This window comes from Cyprinus carpio, chromosome B16, assembly GCF_018340385.1.
Source record: "Cyprinus carpio isolate SPL01 chromosome B16, ASM1834038v1, whole genome shotgun sequence".
In the NCBI taxonomy this organism is placed as follows: domain Eukaryota; kingdom Metazoa; phylum Chordata; class Actinopteri; order Cypriniformes; family Cyprinidae; genus Cyprinus; species Cyprinus carpio.
In genome coordinates, this window is record NC_056612.1 from 2,449,131 (window position 1) to 2,460,273 (window position 11,143).

Genomic DNA, 11,143 nt, shown 5'->3' on the forward strand with positions numbered 1-11,143 from the left:
ACAACTACTGTTTTAGTCTTGGCCTTTTTTTGTGATATCAATATGATGCACAATTTATTGTGTTACTATGATAAGAAATTAAAATCATACAACCAACTTTATTATTATTATTATTATTATTATTTTATGCAGCAGATGTTGATGCAAAAAAATAAATAAATAAATAAATACATTTGAATGCCAAAAGCTCTTTTTTGTGTGTGTGCATCTCAGGAGGGCAGCAGTCTGTGTCTGTAATAGGAAATCACCTGCAGCAGGAGAAAATCAGAGAGGATGTGCCCTGCACACGAAACGCTTGATGCTGCTTTAACCTTTTCCTAAAGCCTGAATTTGCTGCTGATTAAACGGCGTCAGTGGAAAAGAGAACAATCGAAAATACTTTACAATATATGAAGTCCTCAGTAGGGACTCAAAACCACTGGCAATAAATGAACGCTTTAAAACGATTAAACAATTAGGATTTTTAATTATAGTGTTAGAGAAAGCAAAATAAAACAGCCTACTTGAAAGCTTTAAGCAAGCCTATATATACACACACATATATATATATATATATATATATATATATATATATATATATATATATATATATATATATATATATATAAAGTTTGTTGGAGATGCGGTCTTGTCTGGTCTTAAAGAAACTTTATTTCTAGAACATAATTGATCATTGTACAAATTATCATGATCAAAATTATTGTTTGCTTCAGTCAAACCTCAACATTAATTAATACGAATAAAACAATAACACTTAGGAAAGAATGGAAACAATTGTGCTGCATGTGTTATTTATTTGATATATTTAACAAAATTGATTTTCATACTGAACCTTTCCATAATTCAGAAGCAAAACTAATCTTTGTTTTTATATTTTAATTAGACAAATAAAACGTTTGCCCTTAAATGGTGAACTAAAAAAAGCACAAAATAAGAATAAAAAGAGTAATAAGACAGGACCGTCTGAAACAGATGAGGCTGATCTAGAAGGTTCCTCTTGAATCTGATCTCTCTTTCCTTAGATATGAAATCTGTGGGGAAATTGACTGTTTGGGCCAGATCTTCTTATCATGTTTAAATGAACCAAAAAAAAAAAAAAAAAAAATCAGTGTAGTTTTTCCTAGAACTCACAACAAGAATTGAAGAATTGTCCATCAAATTAACATCCCAAGCCAAGAGGGAAAGTTTGGTTTAGTTTTGACTAAGCATGAGGTCACTTCAGTGCCTCTCCGAATTCTCACTGTTGACTTGTGCAGCAGTGCTGGCTGGGATGACGTTCAGGTGGATGTCGTGCTGCTGATCCAGGCCGAGGTAGCTGTCGCAGGTACACCTAGAGGAGGAGTCACACATTAAGACTGTAGATACTACACAAAACATGCCATTAGAGCAGCAGCAGACGGTCCTCTCAGGCGTGTAGAAGGCCACGGACACGCTGCTGTGGTTGCTTATAAATCCCACACGTCTGTTAGCCAGCAGTTCTTCTTCTCTACCTCCCCGAGAACAAGAAACCAGCCTTCGTTTTTTGGGTTTGGGGAAGCGTGGTGCCTGTGCCTTGCTGTCCTGCTATCTCTGAAAAGAAGAGAATTGATATTGATTAAATGGCTGGACAATAAAAAGCAAACTGAGTAAATATTGGTGGACTCACTCTCTGCTGGCCGGTGCAGAGACACCTGGAGGACGTTCTCCTGGTCAGATTGCAGCGGCAGCCAGCTGGACTCGTCCCTGATGTTGGTGACATTCGGTTTGCTCCTCACAACCCTCCCACCAGCCCTTCACACTCATCCTCACCTCCACCACAGACAGGCGACTCAGAAAAGCCCACGCCTGCCAAAAGAACCCAATTAGCACAATGAAGAGGACAAGATTTTTTCTTTCTGACAAAGCAAAGCATGTTTTTCTCAAATTAGGCAAAATTAAGTTTTGTGAATAACACTTATGCTCACCAAGGCTGTATTTATTTGATCAAAAATACAGTAAAGACAGTAATACTATGAAACATTATTATTATTTGAAATGAATGTTTTCTATTTGAATATATTTTGAAATGTCATTTATTTCTGTGATGCAAAGCTACATTTTCAGCATCATTACTGCAGTCTTCAGTGTCACATGATCCTTCAAAAATCATTCTAATATACTAAAGAAATATATGTGACCCTGGAGCACAAAACCAATCTTAAGTCGCTGGGGTATATTTGTAGCAATAGCCATTGTATGGGTCAAAATGATCTATTTTTCTTTCATGACAAAAATCATTAGGATATTAAATAAAGATCATGTTCCATGAAGATATTTTGTAAATTTCCTACTGTAAAACTTAATTTTTGATTAGTAATACACATTGCTAAGAAATTCATTTGGACAGATTTTTTTGCACCCTCAGATTCCAGATTATCAAATGGTTGTATCTCTGCCACATGTTGTCCTATCCTAACAAACCATACATCAATGGAAAGCTTATATAGTCATCTTAATAAATAATAATAATAATAATAATAATAATAATAACAATAATAATAATAATAAATTTACCCTTATGACTGGTTTTGTGGTCCAGGGTAATATTTCTTATTATTATCAATGTTAAAAACTGTTTGCTGCTTAATATATATATATATATTTGATACACTACAAAACTTTGGGGTAAGTAATTAAGGGGGGGGAGGGGGGGATTGATGCTTGAATTCAATAAATGGATCAGACATTTATAATGTTACACAAGATTTCTATCTCAAATAAATGCTGTTCTTTTGAACTTTCTATTCAAAAAAGAATCCTGAATTGAACGTGTCATTGTTGCCACAAAAATATTAGAAGCTCCACTGATAATAATAAGAACCATTATTAATAATTGAGCATTAATAATAGCAGATAAAAATGAGCACCAAATCAGCATATTAAAATTGATTTCTGAAGGATCAGGTGACACTGAAAACTGGGGTAATGGCTATAGTAATGTAAATCAGCTTTGCATCACAGGAATAAATTACATTTTAAAATATATTAAAATAGAAAACATTTAGCATTTTAACAGTTTTTCACAATATTACAGTTATTACTGTATTTTTGAATACAGATAAATAAATGCAGCCTTAGTGAGCATTAAAAAAATCTGAATTACTCCAAACGTTTGATTGGTAGTGCATATTTAGTCTATGTAATAAGCCATAAACACTTGTTTAACAACTGTACTAGAATAAAACATAAAAATATGACAAAACATCCAGAACAAATAAAAGGCGCTGTTTGCTTGCCGTGCTTCTGGTAGCATTAGAGACATGAGAGACAGAAGGAAAATGGTGTAGATCACCCCACCACAGCTATTTATGCAAGGATTACGCTTCCTTAGTGAACGAGACGAGGACGCGGCGGCGCATGTGCTTATTTAATTAGCAGGGCCGAGAGGAAGGGGGGTCGCTGGAATACTGATGGGGACGGGCGCTGGGCTCGGACGCTCGCATTACCGCTGCAATTAGCACTTAGATTGCAGCTCTAAACCCTCTCATTTGGGAGGTAATTGGAGATCTTGGTGCTACCTGAGACCACAGTGACTGTCTGCCACTTTCGGCAAATCACGCGCTCGTGCCCGCTGCCTAACGCGTGGAGAATTGGAATTTATTTGAATGTTTATGTTGTTAAGAGGTGATTCATCCACACAACTGCAATCTCCAAAAAAGTATACTTCAACCGACGATGTTGAGAAATGCAGCAGGCGCCAATAAATTAGACGTCTTTGTAAACCGAGTGATGACGATGATAAGATGACGCACCTGAGAGATCTGATTGGGCTGCAGGACGTCCTTCATCATCGATGTGAAGTTGTCCTCTTTCCCATTAGCTCGGGAAGCCCCTTGATAGCTACCTCCGCCCCTCGCACCTTTGGCGCTCCACCTCCTGTCAAGGAAAAGAGACGGTCACGTGACGGTGCTTTCAATCCTGCAAGGGCTGGCTGAGCTCCTGTTTCCTGCTGTCACTGCCTGGCCTGATCCCTCTCTTACCATTTTTATTGTGTTTCCACCGAATTACACTCGCCGCGGGACACAGGCGCAGCGAAATGTCTTATGGGCGAGAGAAAATCCAACGCCAATGATGTTAGTGTGTGCATGTGTGAGGAGCGGTTTGGAGCGGGGTGGGGGAGGCGTCCCCGCTGATAAGTGATGCTGATGGTGTTTGCAGAGTTAGATAAGAGATGGTGGTGGGATTAGCCGCTAAGACATGTTCCACCGTAATAATCAGCGAGCCACAGGTGAGAAGCTCTGCGCCGCTTTAACACCGCCGACAGGAAGTGAACACTCACCTCTCTCTGTGACAACGTGTTAGGATGCGCTCAGGCTCGGGCGAGCGGAAAACACATGGACGGAGGAGAAGAGAAAGAATGAGGTCGCCTGTATGATACAAAATAAGGACAAACATTGCCCGCCACAACCTATGATAATTTATTATAGTATATATTATATGCACATGTATAATCTTAGTCATACTTCCAATTCTTCTATAATTATTTAACATGTGATTCTGTATATGAACCCTATATGTGACCCAGTAGCAATACCCAACAATACATTGTATGAGTCAAAATTCAAAAAATTTATTTTATGCCAAAAATCATTAGGATATTAAGTAAAGATTATGTTCCACGATATTTTGTACATTTCCTACTGTAAGTATATCGAAACTTAATTTTTGATTAGTAATATGCATTTCTAAGGTCTTAATTTGGACAGATTTAAATTATATTTTCTCAAGATTTAGATTTTGTTGCACCCTCAGATTCCAGAGTTTCAAATCAATTTTTAAAAATTGACCCTTATGACTTTTTTTTGGTCCAGGGTCACATATCTAGAAAACTAAAATCTAAAAAAAAAAAAAAAAAAAAAAAAAAAAAAAAAAAAAATTATATATATATTACTAAAACAATTACAATTATTCATGTGATATAAATTAACTCATAAAAGATATATGTATGTGTATGTTTGGGGTCATACCTTGTAAAAAAAAACGTACAATTTCTTAATTTTAATTTTATTTACTTAAAATTATTATAATTAAAATATTATGTTGTCGTTGATATATATATATATATATATTTTATTATCTGAAATAAATGCATTTTTTTCCTATTCATCAAAAAAAACCTAAAGAAAATATATCACAGTTTCCATGAAAATACTAAGCAGCACCAAATAACATCATAGAATGATTTCCAAAAAATCATTATTAACTGGAATAAATTACACTTTAAAATATATTAAAATAAATAAGAAAAATAATTAATAAAAAATATCTTGTAGTCATATTAATTTATATCACATGAATAATTGTAAGAATTGTTTTACATTCTAGTCAGTCCATTCGTGTATAATTATGTAAAATTATGAACTATGCCAAAAATGGCAGGACTCTCTGTAACTTATAGTGCCATACTACAGCAACATTTTGGACTGAAAGGGCCCAATCATTCTGCTGGCCCCAGTAGGGCTTCCAGGTTAGACATACAGCAGGTATCTCTTCTTGACTGATGTTGTATGGATAAGATTGAGCAGCAAACATTAAATCTGTGAGGCAAAGATGCTAAGAGCAGAACAATGGAAGACCACACAGATGCTGTGGTCACAGCTGTCCTCAGAAGTGTGCATGTGATCAGCACTTCTGGGACACCCTGGAGACGTGACCCTGTGCCGGCACAGGCCGGGGACTCCATCAGGCTCTGCAGCAGGAATGGGTTAACATCCCACACTAGAGGCCTCAAGCAGGGACGTTTACTACAGGCAGATAAACAAAACTGAAAGTCCATGTATGTGCTTTAACTGGTAAAAAAAAATCTGGATCCCTTGAGCACCAGAAGATAATAATATGACATGAGCTACAGTATCAGTCCCACGACATACAACATCTGCACCATAATTACCCCCCGTACAGTAACAAGGTTTTGTACCTGAAGACATAGAGATCCTGTTTTTGGATGTGAGGAAGTGTGAGCAGGGAGGAATCGTGAAGCCATCTGGCCTGAATGATCATCTGTACAAGGTTGCAAATGCTCAGCGCAGACACAAGCCATCCTTCATAGCCTGCAGAGAGAACATCAGCACATTCACTGCAACACCACACACACACACTACCTTCTAAACCACTGGGGTCAGTTCAATCGCTTGTTTGCTTGTCAAGACATTTGATATTATCTTTATGTACATATATTCATACTTTAGATAAACTATATAATGCTGATATTGAGTATAAACACTCACTGGATGAAATGAGACCATTAGGAATACCAGCGAGTACTATTGGTATATCTTTATTTATATGCCAACCCGTCTTCTGTATTTCCGCACCCTCTCTGTGGTTCTGTCATTCTCCTTCTCTATCTAAGGTTAAAGTTTGCTGAGCTCAGCTGCGCTAATAAACCTAATTAATCAAAACATCATTTCCTCTGTAACTATGAGTAAAAAGCACCTGAAGAGCGCCGGAAAGCCCTGCAAGTTAATCAAAATGCTAATGCAGTACAAATTAAAGTTGTGATTAACATTTCACAGTAGCTGCTTGAGTAAATTGAGGACAGCTATAGGATGCTAAGACAAACCTTTCTGGAAGGACAGAGAGAGAGAGAAAAAAAATAATGTTAATACAGAAATAAAGCTTGCTTAATAATTAACAGAGGACTGAAAATAAACAAGGATGGGTGACTAGTCATCCAATGAACAATTAGCTGGTAACCAGACTAGTGCATTTATCTGCTTGATTTTTTCATTTATTATTTAAGACGGTGTTTTAATTAGATTTTGATAAGGTAATTTAAGGTCAAGATTATTATTGATATTAATAATTACTGTTTCATTTGTAGTTAATAAATGACTAGCGGGGGAGGGAAAATCCTCTTAGAAGATACTGTGAGAAATCTGCAGATCCGCTTCTTTGAAGGCCAGATGTTTAGTTCTGAGGGTTAGTTATGACCGTAAACCAGTCTATTGATGTAGGGCTTCCACAAGACAAGTAACTAGTTTTTCTGAAACTATTATCAGTTATTTTGTTTGAAAATATTCACAGCTCCTTTAATGATGCTTTAATAATGTCTGTTTGCATCTAAAATATTTCTAACTTTAAAATATGATATAATAGGAAATATTTGAGAACTACAAAACTGGCAAAAACAAAACAGCAATTCGAATTCTGGAATAAAAGTGTGCAGATAAAAGATGTTCATGCAATTTACACTACCATTCAAAACTATGGAGTAAGAGTTAAAAAAATTATATATATATATATATATATATATATATATATATATATATTTATATATATATATATATATATATATATATATATATATATATATATATATATATATATATATATATATTTCATTATATATATATATATATATTAGGATGCATTTCTATTTAACAAAGATTGTTAAAGTAAACATATTTTACTAACAGACCTGTCAATCACTGTGTAAAAATAACATTGTGATGCTGTTATCTTTCTGAAGTCATTTTTATCGCTCTGTAATTTGGCTCTGAATCTCAGGTGAAAATTGCCATTTTGACCCCCTTCTACAAAATACTGGATTACTCAGTAAATATTAATCCATGACATTTAATATTTGGGCTGTCATCACTATACATCCTTAACTTTCTTCAAAAAAAAAAAAAAAAACATTAGCAAAATCAAAAATTTTGGCTTTGGAAATTTCTGAAATTTGGTTGATTTGACACGGAATGACCCAATAATATTTTACAATATTACTGTTTTTACTGTATATTTGATCAAATAAATGCCTTGGACAAGAGACAAAACAAACTTTTGAACATTGGTGTAACTTTCTGTAATAACTCACACTGTGATAGGCTAAAATTCATGACAAGAGCACAAATAAACATTCAAATGTAATCATCCTGGCTGGGCATCATAGGAAGGGTTAATTCTCTGACATCACTGAGGATGAGCTCAGCTGTGTGAGAGAGACTGACTGCTATGAATGCATGGGGCTGCCAGCAACACTGCCACAGCGGGAATCCAGAAAAGTAACCACATGTAGAAGCATAGCCAATCACTCCCAGACACATGGGGATGCAAGCAAAAATGCACACACACACACACATGGAGCGGCCGTAGAGAATCACAGGCACTCGCTCTGCACCGCACACATGAGCCATTGGCAGAGCTGGACCGCCAGCGTGGACAATCTGTCCAGTCTCCGGCCGAAGAAAATCAAGAGTGCGGTCTCAGGCATAGCCAATTGCAAACAGATCCGAAGGTGTGCCATCAGGCATGAACAATCAACATCGGGCTGCTTGGCCGGCTCAGGCAGCGCAGGCTTTTTTATGACTGCCCTTGAGGCGAGTGTTTTATGACGTTCTAAACGACCTGACAGCAGAATATCCATAAATCATATCCACACTTGAGCCACTCTGTCCTCAGTGCTGCACTGTGAGTGTGTTTACACACGTCAGAATAACACGGGACGGCAGAGCACCATTAGGATGCTGTCTCAGAAGAGCAGATTGTTAGCTTTTGCACACACACACACACACACACACACACACACACACACACACACACACACACACACACACACACACACACACACACACACACACATACAAAAACAAAGGTTGTGAATACATCTTTAAAATTATGTATTTTAAATGTTATTATTTCCTGCTCCATCACTCTATTTGATATAAAATATTAATATGAAATATTAATATACAATGGTTTTCTGTTTGAATATATACTTTATTCCAGTGACGTCAAAGCTGACTTTTCAGCATCATTACTTCAGTCTTCAGTACCACATGAATTTTCAAAATTACAATTTGCTACTCATAAACCATTTCTTCTGATTATCAATGTTGAAAACAGTTGCGCGGCTTCATATTTTTGTGGAAACAATGATTCTTTGATTAATGGAAAGTTATTTTTTTGGAAACAACATTTTTTTTTTCCCAATATTTGTAAGTTATTTTTTTAGACTTTTTTAAATAGTATTTATGTTTATTTAAACAAAGTTAAATAGCCATCATGGTTGGGAAGAAGAACATTTAACTGTGTCCAATGTTTGTGTTGTGGTTTGATATAAATTTTGTAGGGTTTAATTAATTTTTTTTTTGATTTCGAATATCATGGTGTGTGGCTTTAATAACCATAATGAAAGCAACAAGTGATAATTTACCTTAGATCATGAAAATAAATTGGAAACACTTTTGGGGCAATTATTAACAGGAAACAATTGACAATGAAAGCTCATCTGATTTTAAAGCATGCTTAGAACAAACAGAACATTACGGTCCATCGATGTGGACACTAATATAGTTATTAATATAGTCCTGTTCTTGGCATGAATAGACCTTAAGCTTAGACCAAATTAAACAACTCTGTGAACAAATGACAAAACATTTTAGTTTTAATCCGGTTAAAAAAAAAACAAAAAAACTTTATACTCATGCATATTAACACAAAACACAAAAACATCCCACAGGAATTAAAGCCAGGTAGTTAGCTAATGTTAACTTCCCTACTCTGCCAAATCTCAAGCTGACACTGCTTGCTGTGAATCTCATTTCAATGCATTGCCTGTGATTGGTAGAGTTCTCTTTAGCATTATGGGTAGTGTAGTTCAATAACAAGAACACAATTCACAATTAAGCACATTTTAAAAATTAAGATACATTATTGCTAAAAATCTATTTCAGCACTGAAACAATTAATTTGAGGTTTATGTTGCACTATATAAATATACACAAATAAATAGGCAGTTGACATACACTATAATGTGTTCACTAGGGCTGCCCCCAGATAGTTGACTAACCGTTAGTTGACCAGAAGAGGCTTAGGTGAACAAATTTTTTTTAGTTGCTTAGTTGCATAAAAAATAAAAAATAAAATAATTTACACAGGTGAAGTCACGCAGTTCGTGACGGACAGATCGTTAACGGCTATGGTGATACAGTAAATCAAGTGTGCTTGAGTGCTTATAGGCTATGCAGTGTTGCCAGCTTAGCAATTTTGTCACTAAATTTTGCAACTTTTCAGACTACCCTAGCAAATGTTTCTTCCAAAAGCACCTAGCAACAAATTTAGCTATTTTAAAATTTATTTGGCAACATTTAGCAACTTTTGATAAGTGACTCAAACGGTGAAAAAGGCACACATTTTCCATCTAAATTACACAAAAAGAAGAAGAAACCAAAGGTGCCTAGCAGTACACACATCACATGAATTAAGTTAGTTGCTATTCGCAATTGTATAATGCAATATAATAATAACCGAATAATTGTTCATGATACACCTTGTTAGTAGCTTGTACTTGAGATCATTGATCAGTTAGTGCACAGTAAGAAAAAAATCTAGAAAAATGAAAAAGGTACTAGTAATTTTCCAGGACATTATCTGTTATCCATTTTCCATTATCCACTGTAACCCTGTAACCCGAAAACACAAAATACAATGCGTAATTTAAAATGTAGGTAAAAAACCTGTTAATATTAATTACAGAAAATTCTTCATAAAAGTAGATTTTGCCCTATTTTTACAGCCTTTCCTTAGAGTGTAGCATACTAACTACTAATACACTGTTTAAAACTATAATTGTTCTGAATGCGTAGTTTTACTAGTTTGCTAGCTAATAAAAATAAACAAATTGTAATCATTCAAAAATATGTAAGTGTTAAATAATTCAGTGTTGTATTAAAAATTAGTAATTTATATTTCAATATTATATTATGCATTTATATTATTGTATAAAGTAATTTTAAATGTCTGCATGAGCCAAGAGGGTCTGGCTGCAGGCTTGCACTTTCTGCACTTGCACTCTCAGACACTTGCACTTCCGCTAGTGACATCACTTGCAGTGTTTATTTTTTATTTTGTTGAATTTTTTATTACTTTTTGTTTGAATTTCCCAACATTTTATAACAGTAGCCAGGTGGCGAAGATAAGAAAAAAGAAACTAAATTACAATGTCACTTGCAATCACTACTCACACTCTCTGCTACCTGCGACACTTGCAATCGACACAAATCATGCATGTTGCCAATGGAGTCAAGACGCTGTGGTGGTGATTAAATGATTAAAACTAATTTAGTACTATAACGTACAGGGTCCTGCAAGAAAAAGACAAGACCGGCAAATCCGTGGCCAG